The sequence below is a fragment of the Arachis hypogaea genome, chromosome 12 (assembly GCF_003086295.3).
Source record: "Arachis hypogaea cultivar Tifrunner chromosome 12, arahy.Tifrunner.gnm2.J5K5, whole genome shotgun sequence".
In the NCBI taxonomy this organism is placed as follows: domain Eukaryota; kingdom Viridiplantae; phylum Streptophyta; class Magnoliopsida; order Fabales; family Fabaceae; genus Arachis; species Arachis hypogaea.
In genome coordinates, this window is record NC_092047.1 from 85,294,481 (window position 1) to 85,306,747 (window position 12,267).

The window sequence follows — 12,267 nt, forward strand, 5'->3', positions numbered from 1 at the left end:
CTTCCACCATTATTAAAGCCTTGTTGAGGCTATTGTTGATCCTTCTATGAGAAATTTGGATGATTTTTCCATGAGGGATTATAGGTATTTCCATAGAGTTCCCCCATGTAATTCACTTTTGCTATTGCAAGGTTCTCAGGATCATAAGCTTCTTCTTCAGAAGATGCCTCTTAAGTACTGTTGGATGCAGCTTGCAATCCATTCAGACTCTGAGAAATCATATTGACTTGCTGAGTCAATATTTTATTCTGGGCCAATATGGCATTCAGAGTATCAATTTCAAGAACTCTCTTCCTCTGAGGCGTCCAATTACTCACAGGATTCCTTTCAGAAGTGTACATGAACTGGTTATTTGACACCATGTCAATGAGTTCCTGAGCTTCTGCAGGCATTTTCTTTAGGTGAATGGATCCACCTACAGAATGATCCAATGACATCTTAGATAATTCAGATAGACCATCATAGAATATATCCAGGATGGTCCATTCTTAAAGTATGTCAGAAGGACACTTTTTGGTCAGTTGCTTGTATCTCTCCCAAGCTTCATAGAGGGATTCACCTTCTTTCTGTTTGAAGGTTTGAACATCCACTCTAAGCTTGCTAAGCTTTTGAGGAGGAAAGAACTTGGCTAAGAAAGTTGTGACCAGCTTATCCCAAGAGTTCAGGCTATCTTTAGGTTGAGAGTCCAACCATATTCTAGCTCTGTCTCTTACAGCAAATGGAAAAAGCATAAGCCTGTAGACCTCGGGATCAACCCCATTGGTCTTAATAGTATCACAGATCTGCAAGAATTCAGTTAAGAACTGAAAAGGATCTTCTGATGGAAGTCCATGAAACTTGCAATTCTATTGCATTAGAGAAACTAATTGAGGCTTTAGCTCAAAAGCTCCAATGGCAGGGATTGAGATGCTTCTTCCATGTAAGTTAGAATTTGGTGCAGTAAAGTCACCAAGCATCCTCCTTGCATCTCCACCATTATTATTATTTTCGGCCATGTCTCCTTCTTTTTCGAAAATTTTCGTCAAATTTTCTCCAGAGAGTTGTGCTTTAGCTTCCCTTAGCTTCCTCTTCAGAGTCCTTTCAGGTTCAGGATCAGCTTCAACAAGAATGTTCTTATCCTTTTTCCTGCTCATATAAAAAAGAAGAGAACAGAAAATAATAGGGATCCTCTTTGCCATAGTAGAGAGGTTCCTTTATGTGAGTAGAAGGGAAGAAAAAGAATTCGAACACAGAAAGAGGGAGAGGGTTCGAATTTTTAAGAAGAAGAGAAGTGTTAGTAGATAAATAAAATAATTAGAAAGAGATGAGGGGGGAGAGAATTTCGAAAATTAGAAGAAGAAAAAAATATTTTTGTTTTTATTTTAATTATTAGTTAAAATTCGAAAATTAAGAGTAGAAATAAAATTATAATTAAAATTTGAAACAATTAGTTAATTAAAAGAATTTTGAAAAAAAAAAAGGTTAGTGATTTTCGAAAATTAGAGAGAGAAAATTAGTTAGGTAGTTTTGAAAAAGATAAGAATCAAACAAAAAGATAAGATTAATTGAAAAGGATTTGAAAATCAATTTTGAAAAGATAAAAAGTTAGAAAAGATTTTGAAATTGATTTTGAAAAAGATGTGATTGAAAATCATTTTGAAAAAGATTTGAAAAAGAAATTTAAAAAGATTTGATTTTGAAAATTAAAGTTGATTATTTGACTAACAAGAAACTAAAAGATATGATTCTAAAATTTAAAGATTGAACCTTTCTTAATAGGCAAGTAACAAACTTTAAAATTTTTGAATCAATCACATTAATTGTTAGTAAATATTTTGAAATTATGAAACAAAATAAGAAAAAAATTTTTGAAAATCAATTTGAAATTTTCGAAAATATGAAAGAAAAAATGAAAAAGATTTTATTTTTGAAAGAGATTTGAAAAAGATAGAATTTTTAAATTGAAAATTTGATTTGACTCATAAGAAACAATTAAATTTAAAAATTTTTTTGACTAAATCAAACCAAATTTTCAAAAATTTATGAGAGAATAAGGGAAAAATATTTTTTTATTTTTGAATTTTTAATGAAGAAAGAGAAAAACAACTAAAAGACTCAAAATATGAAAATTATGAATCAAAACACATGATGCATGCAAGAATACTTTGAATGTCAAGATGAACACCAAGAATACTTTGAATGTCAAGATGAACACCAAGAACTTATTTTTGAAAATTTTTAAGAAAAGAAAAACATGCAAGACACCAAACTTATAAATTTTCAAACTTTAGACACTAACAAATTGAAAATGCATATGAAAAACAAGAAAAGACACCAAACAAGAAAAATCTAAAGATCAAACAAAGAAATTCATCAAGAACAACTGGAAGATCATGAAGAACAAATCCATGAGTTTTCAAAAATTTTAAGAAAAATTAAAAAGATGCAATTGACACCAAACTTAAAATTTGACACAAGACTCAAACAAGAAACACAATATTTTTGGTTTTTACGATTTTATTAAAATTTTTTTGGATTTTCGAAAATTATTTTGGGAAAAACGAAAAAGAATAATTTTTTTTTGTATTTTTCGAAAATAAGAAATAAAAAGCTTAAAATTAAAATAAAATTACCTAATCTGAGCAACAAGATGAACCGTCAGTTGTCCAAACTCGAACAATCCCCAGCAACGGCGCCAAAAACTTAGTGCACAAAATCGTGATCGTTCATTCCTTGGTAACGGCATCAAAAACTTTATACGCATGTTCATAATCTTAATTCTTTGTCACAACTTTGCACAACTAACCAGCAAGTGCACTGGGTCATCCAAGTAATAAACCTTACGTGAGTAAGGGTCGATCCTACGGAGATTGTCGGCTTGAAGCAAGCTATGGTCACCTTGTAAATCTCAGTCAGGCGAATTCAAATGGTTATAGAGTTTTAATAATTAAAGGATAAATAAAACATAAAATAAAGATAGAGATACTTATGTAATTTATTGGTGAGAATTTCAGATAAGCGTATAGAGATGCTTAGTTCCTTTTGAATCTCCGCTTTCCTACTGCTTTCATCCAATCCTTCATACTCCTTTCCATGGCAAGCTGTATGTTGGGCATCACCGTTGTCAATGGCTACATACCGTCCTCTCAGTGAAAACGGTCCAAAATGCGCTATCACCACACGGTTAATCATCTGTCGGTTCTCGATCATGCTGGAATAGGATCCAGTAATCCTTTTGCGTCTGTCACTACGCCCAGCACTCACGAGTTTGAAGCTCGTCACAGCCATCCCTTCCCAGATCCTACTCGAAATACCACATACAACGTTTAGACTTTCCAGATCTCAAGAATGGCCGCCAATAATTCTAGCCTATACCACAAATTCTCTGATTGTAGATCAGAAGGCTAAGAGATACACATTCAAGCTTGTTTACATGTAGAACGGAAGTGTTTGTCAGGCACGCGTTCATAAGTGAGAATGATGATGAGCGTCACATAATCATCACATTCATCATGTTCTTGTGTGCGAATGAATATCTTAGAGAAGAAATAGGCTTGAATTGAATAGAAAGACAATAGTACTTTGCATTAATTCATGAGGAACAGCAGAGCTCCACACCTTAATCTATGGTGTGCAGAAACTCTACCGTTGAAAATACATAAGCGAAAATAGGGTAGACATGGCCAAGTGGCCAGCCTCCCATGGAGGTCTCAGAACATAAAAGTTACATAATGTGTTCTAGAGATGTGAAATAAATCACTAAAAGTAGTTTTTATACTAAACTAGTAACTAGGGTTTACAGAAATGAGTAAATGATGCAGAAATCCACTTCCGGGTCCACTTGGTGTGTGCTTGGGCTAAGTATTGAAGCTTTCACATGTAGAGGTCTTCCTTGGAGTTGAACGCCAGTTTGTAACTTGTTTCTGGTGTTTAACTCTGCTTTGCAACTTGTTTTTGGCGTTTAACGCCAGAATATGGCAGAAAGCTGTCGTTGAATGCCAGTTTGCGTCATCTAAACTTGGGCAAATTATAGACTATTATATATTGTTGGAAAGCCTTGGATGTCTACTTTTCAACTCAATTGAGAGTGCGTCATTTTGATTCCTGTAACTCCATAAAATCCACTTTGAGTGCAGGGAGGTCAGAATCCAACAATATCTGCAGTCCTTCTTTAGCCTCTGAATCTGATTTTTGCTCAAGTCCCTCAATTTCAGCCAGAAAATACCTGAAATCACAGAAAAACACACAAACTCATAGTAAAGTCCAGAAATGTGATTTTTATTTAAAAACTAATAAAAATATACTAAAAACTAATCAAATCATACTAAAAACTATGTAAAAATAATTCCAAAAAGCGTATCAATTATCCGCTCATCAATATAACACTAATATTTTGCTCGATCTTTCAGAGCAAATGGGAATAGTTTTAGCCTGTGGAATTCAGGGTCCATTCCATTAGTCTCTGTAGTGTCACAGAGCTACAGGAAGTCAGTGATGAACCTACTGGGGTCTTTTTGTGGGTGTCCGTGAAACTAGAACTTCTGCAACGCTAAGGCGATCGGTTGTGGGTTGAGCTCAAAGCTGCTTGCTTTGATAGGAGGTATGGAGATACTTCTTCCATACAGGTCAGAAGTTAGTGCAATGAAGTCACCAAGAACTTTTCTTGCATCTCCCCCATTGTTAGGTTCGGCTGCCATGTCTGTATTTCTTATTTCTTGTTCAAATAACTCTGTAAGGTTCCCTCTAGAGTGTTGTGCTCTAACTTATTGTAGGCACCTCCTTAGGGTCTTCTCAGGTTCAGGATCAGGTTTAAAGAGAGGCTCTTTATCTCTGTTCCTGGTCATAAACAAGAAAAAGAAAACAAAAAAGAAGAAGAATGAGAGCTCCTTGTTCAAGAACAGAGGACTCCTCAGTGAGATGTGAAGAAGAAAAGAAGAATGAAGATAGAGAAGAAAGAAGAAGAATTCGAATAAAGAAGGGAGAGAGAATTCAAAAATTAAGAGAAAAGAAATAGGAAACTAATTAAGAATTAAGATGACTAATTAATTAAAAAGATTTGAAAATTAAATTATAAATTTTCGAAATAGAAGAGAGAGAAAGAGAGAGGATATTTTCGAAAATTAGAAGAGAAAATAATTAGTTAGGAGGTTTCGAAAAAGAAGAAAGAGAAATCAAGTAATTAATTAAGAAAGATTTGAAAACAAGATAAGATAGAAGATTAGAAAAGATTTAAATTTAAAATTAGAAAAGATAAGTTAAGAAATTTAAAAAGATTTGAAATCAAAATCAAAAAGTTAGTTTCTAATTAAAAGAATTTGAAATTTAAATTTTAAAAAGAAAGTTGAGATAAGAAAGAATCAAAATTTAAAAAGAAAAGATTTGAAAAGAAGTTGAAGAAGATAAGATTTGAAATTTGATTTTTTGAAAAAGATTTGATTTTGAAAATTGAAATTCAAAAATTTAAATTTTAAATTTTGAAATTGAATTTTTAAAATTTAAATTTAAAATAAGATAAGATAAGATTTTTGAGTTTTAAAGAAAGATAAAAAGATAAGACAGTAATTTGAAACAATATATGATTTTAAAAATTAAAGCTTGACTTAACTAACAAGAAAACACCTAATTTAAAAAATTTTTAAAATTAATTAGGTAAGATTTTCGAAAATTAATAAAAGATAAGGAAAGATATATTTTTTTATTTTTGAATTTAATGAAAAAAGAGAAAAACAACCAATTGACACCAAATTTAAAAACTTTTAGATCTAAAACACTAAATTTTCGAAAATTGTAAAGAAAAATACCTAAGGATACCAAACTTAAAAAATTTTAAAATCAAAACAAGGAGAAAAACAAGAACACTTTGAAGATCAAGAAGAACACCAAGAACAAAACTTAAAGAATTAAAAAAAACAAGAACATGCAAAGGACACCAAACTTAAAGATTGACACAAGATTCAAACAAAAGACACTATTTTTTAAAATTTTTGGAAAAAGAATCAAGAAAGTTCGAAAATTCAACAAGAACACAAACAAAAGACTCAACCAAAAACAAAGATTAATAAAGAAAAATAAAGGTTTTTGAAAAGTTTTTTATTTTTTCGAAAATTAAGAAAATAAAAGACTCAAACAAAATTAAAAACAGTACCTAATCTAAGTAACAAAATAATCCATTAGTTTGTTCAAACTCAAACAATCTCCGGCAACGGCGCCAAAAACTTGGTGCACGAATTCCCACACTTCGTACAACTGAACCAGCAAGTGCACTAGGTCGTCCAAGTAATACCTGAGCGAGTCAGGGTCGATCCCACGAGGATTTTGATTTGAAGCAAGCTATGGTTATCTTGTAGATCTTAGTCAGGCGGATAGAAAAGGTTGTTTGATTGTTTAAACGCATAAAAAGAAAATAAATAAAACATTACTCAGTTGGTGGTGAATGCAATGATATGAAGATGGTTAAGGCTTGGAGATGCTTTGTTCTTCTGGATTAATTCTGGTTTTACTGTATTTGTCAATTGTGAATGATTTCTTCTACGGTAGGCTGTATGTGATCAGCGCCGGTTGAGAGGTTGCCTATACTCCTCCAGATCTGAACCCCATGGGTTAGTGTGGATCCAGTCTGATTGAAGGTGAAGCTCCTGCAGTTCATTCTCTTCAGTGATCCTACTCAAAATGCCACAGACAAGGTCGAATCTTCTGGATTAGAGAATGACGTGCCTTTGGTTCTAGTCTTTACCAAAAAGACTCTAATCTCTCCGTACCTCGGCTGAACTGGTGTCTCAAGAAGTACCCAACGAAGTCCTAGATTAGCCGTCTAACAGATGTATGATCAAGCTAGTGATTCATTGTTGTTCAATGAAAGACTCACTCTGAACCCATGTAGAATGAGATAACCTTGTGCCAGTTCAACGTATTCATAATGATAAAGAACGAATATACATCTTAGAATAGAGGATCAAACACGAATTGAGAAAGAACAGTAGTACTTTTATTAATCCATAAAACTTAGCATAGCTCCTCCCCTCAACCTAGGAGGTTTAGAAACTCATACTGATAGAGAATACAATGTGTAATTCGAAATATGCCAGGAAAGATCAAAAGTATGCGTCCTCTTCTGAATGAGAGGTGTAAAAGTCTTTAAATACTACATATGAAGGGTAAAACAGTCTTTTAGTGCTAAAATCCGCTTCTGGGGCCCACTTGGTGAGTGTTTGGGCTGAGCTTGATTGAGATCCACATGCTAGGAGGCTCCTTGGGCGTTGAACGCCTGCTTGGGGATCCTTCTTGGGCGTTTGGATGCTGGCTACCCCCTTCTATTCTGAAGCAAAGTATGGAGTATTATATATTTCTGGAAAGCTCTGGATGTTAGCTTTCCATAGCCATGAGAACTCTCCATTTGGACTTTTGTAGCTCCAGAAAAGCTCTTTCAAGTGCAAGGAGCTCAGATTCTGACAGCATCTGCAGCACTTTCCCTGTCTCTGAATTAGACTTTTGCTCTGCTCCTCAATTTCAGCCAGAAAATACCTAAAATTGCATAAAAAAATACAAACTCAAAGTAAAATCCAAAAATGTGAATTTTGCACTAAAACCTATGAAAACTTAATAAAACTTAAACAAAATATACTAAAAACTATATCAGAGGAGAACTCCCTGCTACTGCTTCAATCAGGGACAAGTGGTCGGCCACTTGATTTTCTGATCCTTTTTTGTCTCTGATTTCTATGTCATACTCTTGCAGGAGTAGCACCCATCTTATCAGTCTTGGCTTAGAATCCTACTTCGTGAGAAGGTCTTTGAGAGTGGCATGGTTAGTGTAGATAATGACCTTAGACCCTATTAAATAAGATCTAAACTTGTCAATGGCATAAACCACTGCAAGTAATTCCTTCTCTGTGGTAGTATAGTTCTTCTGTGCGTCATTTAGAAGATGATTGACGTAATAAATGACATGCAGGAGCTTATCATGTCTCTGCCCCAGAACGGTGCCAATGGCATGGTCACTGGCATCACACATTAGTTCGAATGGTAGGTCCGAGTTGGGTACAGAAATGATGGGTGCAGTGATAAACTTGGCTTTCAGAGTTTCAAAGGTATGCAGGCATTCCTTGTCAAAAACAAATGGAATGTCAATGGCTAATAGGTTGCACAGGGGCTTTGCAATTTTCAAAAAATCCTTTATGAAACTCTTGTAAAATCATGCATGTCCCAGAAAACTTCTGATTGCCATAACATTAGTGGACGGTGGTAATCGCTCAATTACTTCCACCTTAGCCACCTCTATTCCCTTGTTTGAAATCCGATGGCCAAGAACAATTCCTTCAGTTACCATGAAGTGGCATTTTTTCCAGTTTAAAACCAAGTTTGTTTCTTGGTATCATTTCAGAACTAAGGCTAGATGGTTAAGGAAGGAGTCAAATGAGTCTCCAAAGACAGAGAAGTCATCCATGAATACTTCAAGGAATTTTTCAACAATATCAGAGAAAATGGAGAGCATACATCTCTGAAAGGTTGCAGGTGCATTGAATAGGCCAAATGGCATTCCTCTATAAGCAAACACTCCATATGGGCATGTGAATGTTGTCTTTTCTTGATCTTGAGGATCTACTGCAATTTGATTGTAACCTGAATAACTATCCAGGAAGCAGTAGAATGTATGCCCTGCTAGTCTCTCCAACATCTGATCTATGAATGGTAAAGGAAAATGATCATTTCTTGTGGCGTTGTTGAGTCTCCTATAGTCAATACACATATGCCACCCTGTAACTATTCTTGTGGGAATTAGTTCATTTTTTCATTGTGAACCACTGTCATTCCTCCCTTCTTGGGTACAACTTGGACAGCTCTCACCCAAGGACTATCTAAAATAGGATAAATGATCACAGTCTCCCACAGTTTTGTTACTTCTTTTTGCACCACTTCCTTCATAGCTGGATTCAACCGCCTTTATGGTTGCACCAATGGTTTGGCGTCATCTTCTAGCCAGATTTTGTGCATGCATCGGGTTGGACTAATGCCCTTAAGGTCACTTATGGTCCACCCAAGAGCTGTCTTGTGTGTTTTTAGCACTTGGATCAGTGCTTTTTCTTCCTGTGGTTCCAGAGCAGAACTAATAATCACAGGATAAGTATCCCCATCTCCTAGAAATACATATTTCAAGGATGATGGTAACGGCTTGAGCTCGAGTTTGGGAGGCCCAGCCTCATCTTTAGGAGCTTGTAAAGTCTCCTTTATTTCTTTTGGTGCCTCCAGGTCAGGCTTGGCATCATAAAAGTTGTCACCTAGATTTTCTTCGAGTCTCTCAACTATATTCACTTCTTCCACCAGGGAGTCAATTATGTCAATGCTCATGCACTCCTCTGGGGTGTCTGGATGCTACATGGCCTTAACAGCATTTAGCACAAATTCATCCTCATTAACTCTCAGGGTCACTTCCCCTTTTTGCACGTCAATGAGGGTCCTTCCTGTAGCCAGGAAGGGTCTCCCTAAAATAAGGGATGCACTCTTGTGCTCTTCTATCTCAAGCACCACAAAATCTGTGGGAAAAGCAAAGAGTCCAACCTTAACAATCATGTCCTCAACCAAGCCTGTTGGAAACTTGACAGAGCCATCAGCAAGCTAGAGGCATATGCGGGTTGGCTTGACTTCTTGAGTTAAACAGAGCTTCTTTATTAATGATGCAGGCATCAGGTTAATGCTTGCTCCAAGATCACATAGGGCTGTCTTTGTGCAGGCATTTCCTAGGGTGCATGGTATCATAAAGCTCCCAGTATCCTGAAGCTTCTCTGGTAAGCTCTTATGGATTACTGCATTGTATTCTTCAGTGAGGAAGACTGTTTCTACCTCTTTCCAATCCTTCTTATGACATAATATGTCCTTCATAAACTTAGCATAGGAAGGTATCTGTTCAAGAGCTTCTGCAAAAGGGATCTTGATCTCTAGTGTCTTGAGATAGTCTGCGAAGCAGGAAAACTGTTTATCCTTTTCTGCTTGACAGAGTTTCTGGGGAAATGGCATATTGGTCTTGTACTCCTCTGCCTTAGTTAATGTGGGCTGAGTGTCTACAGTGCTTGAAGAGGGGTTATTGGTTTTCTTAGGAGGGGTGTTCTCAGCACTTATACGTGTCTGATCACCCCTGCTTGGGCATTCAATGCCCTTGCTACCCTCTTCCTGGTGTTCAATGCCAGAAGTTCCTTGGACTGCAGTTTGTTCATCTTCTGTCGGCTTCTCTCCCCTTGTCTATTATTGTTCTGAGGCTGAGTGTTCAGGGTCTTTCCACTCCTTAGTTGGATAGCTTGACACTCTTCTTTTATCTGTTCAGATAATTGCTATCTAGCTTGACTCAGCTGTGTCTATATGATCCTATTCGAAGCTCGAGTTTCTTGCAAAGCCTTTTGCAATTTCAACAACTGTTGTGCAAGGGAGCGTAGCTTCTGAGTTAATGTGTCAATTTGTTTTGGAGGTTTAGATTCAGTAGATATTGCCTTAACCTCTCCTTTTGTTGAAGTCTCATCAGATGAGTACAGATGCTGGTTTCTGGCAACTGTCTCAATGAGTTCATGAGCTTCCTCAATCGTCTTCTTCATGTGTCTCCCCCGAGCATCATGAAGAGGTTCATTATCCTCTTGTCTGAAGCCTTGAATGTCCAGTCTTAGCTGGGTGAGCTTCTTTGGAGGAAAGTATTGATTCAAAAACTTGTCCACCATCTGACTCCATGTTTTCAAGCTAGATTTGGGTTGGTTATCCAACCACCTCTTTGCTTGGTCCTTTACAGCAAAGGGAAAGAGTAGCAATCTGTAGACATCCTGGTCCACTCCCTCAGTGCGTACTATGTCAGCTATTTGTAAGAAATTTGCAATGAACTCTGTGGGTTCTTCCTGTGGAAGTCTGTGATATTAACAGTTTTGCTGTACCCAAGTAATCAGCTGAGGGTTTAGCCCAAAATTTCTTGCTCTAATAGGGGGTATACTGATACTTCTTCCATAGAAGTCAGGATACGGCCCCCAAGTGTAAAACCCGGTTAATTAACAGCTAATTAACCCATAAATGAGAATTTATTCTAGAAAGCCAAAAATATTATTTTTATGGCTAAATGTGATAGAGGAGATTGAGACGAGAATTTCGGTACCAATTTTATAGAAATCGGACCAAGATTGGACCGAACGGGCCAAACCAGTCCAATCGGACCCAAAGTGGGCCCTTGGCCCAACTAAACTAAACCAAAACTCTAGTTTTCAGCACTCTCTCTCCTCACAACACACAAACACACGATGAAAATTAAGATGGAGGGAGGAAGAACACTCTCTCAAGTTCTCTCCCTTGGTTGATCTTCAAACCACCATAAATTTTGATCTAGAGCTCCGATTGCCGCTCCGTTTGCGGCCACGCGTTCACCGCGGAGAGCTCTACAAAACCCATACAATCAATCTTGAGGTAAGCCACGTTTTACTGTTCGAAATTCCAGCCCTTGATTTCGAGTTTCATGAGCAAAAATGTTGAGATTTTGGGTTCTTTGATGTTATAGGACCCAACTCTCTTGAAGGAGAAGGTTAATCTTGTCTCCTTGGACCTTGGGTGTGGTAAGATTCTCAATCCTAGTGTAATTTGTTGTTCTATGTGGTTTGGGTATTGAGATGTTGTGTATGGGTATGATGATTGTGGCTTAGGTTGTGTATATGTGAATATTAGAGCTTGATTGGTGATTTTGAAAAGCTTGGAAGAGGGTTTTGTGTGATAAAATCTGTTCTTGGAGGTGTTGATACCTTGAGAGCTTGTGGACAAGTGGTTTGGAAGTGCTCCGGTTGAGTTTGGGAAATCGGCTAAGGTATGGTTTCGGTTTCCCGTATCTAATATGTAATGTGGTAGGAAATACTTAGGCTAGAGGCCCTAAGATAGGCATTGAATTGATGATGTCATTGAATGGTTGAGATATATGATGTGATCATATATGTGATTATGAATATTGATGCCTTGATTGTGTGATATATGAGAAAACGCATGTTGTGATATATGCTTGATGAATGATTGAGGTTGAATTGATGGGTGGTACCATATTGTTGGTGATTATGATGATGATTATGTATAATGATGGTTGATTGAAAATTGATATTATTGGAAATTAGGATGAGAAGGATGTATGACATGATATTGTGTTTGTCCTTTAGCCATTGATTGAGAAGTGTTAAAATGGTTGGATGTGGTTTTGGGAATTTTGGAAAAATGTCAATGTGTGAGTTGAGGATGGCTTGATGTTGATTTTGGTACATTTTGATTGATTTCAAAGAAAAGGGATGA

General features: G+C 36.4%; 1 non-coding gene across 1 annotated transcript; it reads left to right on the forward strand.

Moving 5' to 3' along the window:
• The first annotated feature begins 495 nt into the window (after positions 1 to 495).
• On the forward strand, positions 496 to 599 carry LOC112730900 (small nucleolar RNA R71). The gene has a single exon (XR_003166702.1). It is a non-coding gene; the product is annotated as a small nucleolar RNA R71 (small nucleolar RNA).
• Positions 600 to 12,267: the final 11,668 nt, after the last annotated feature.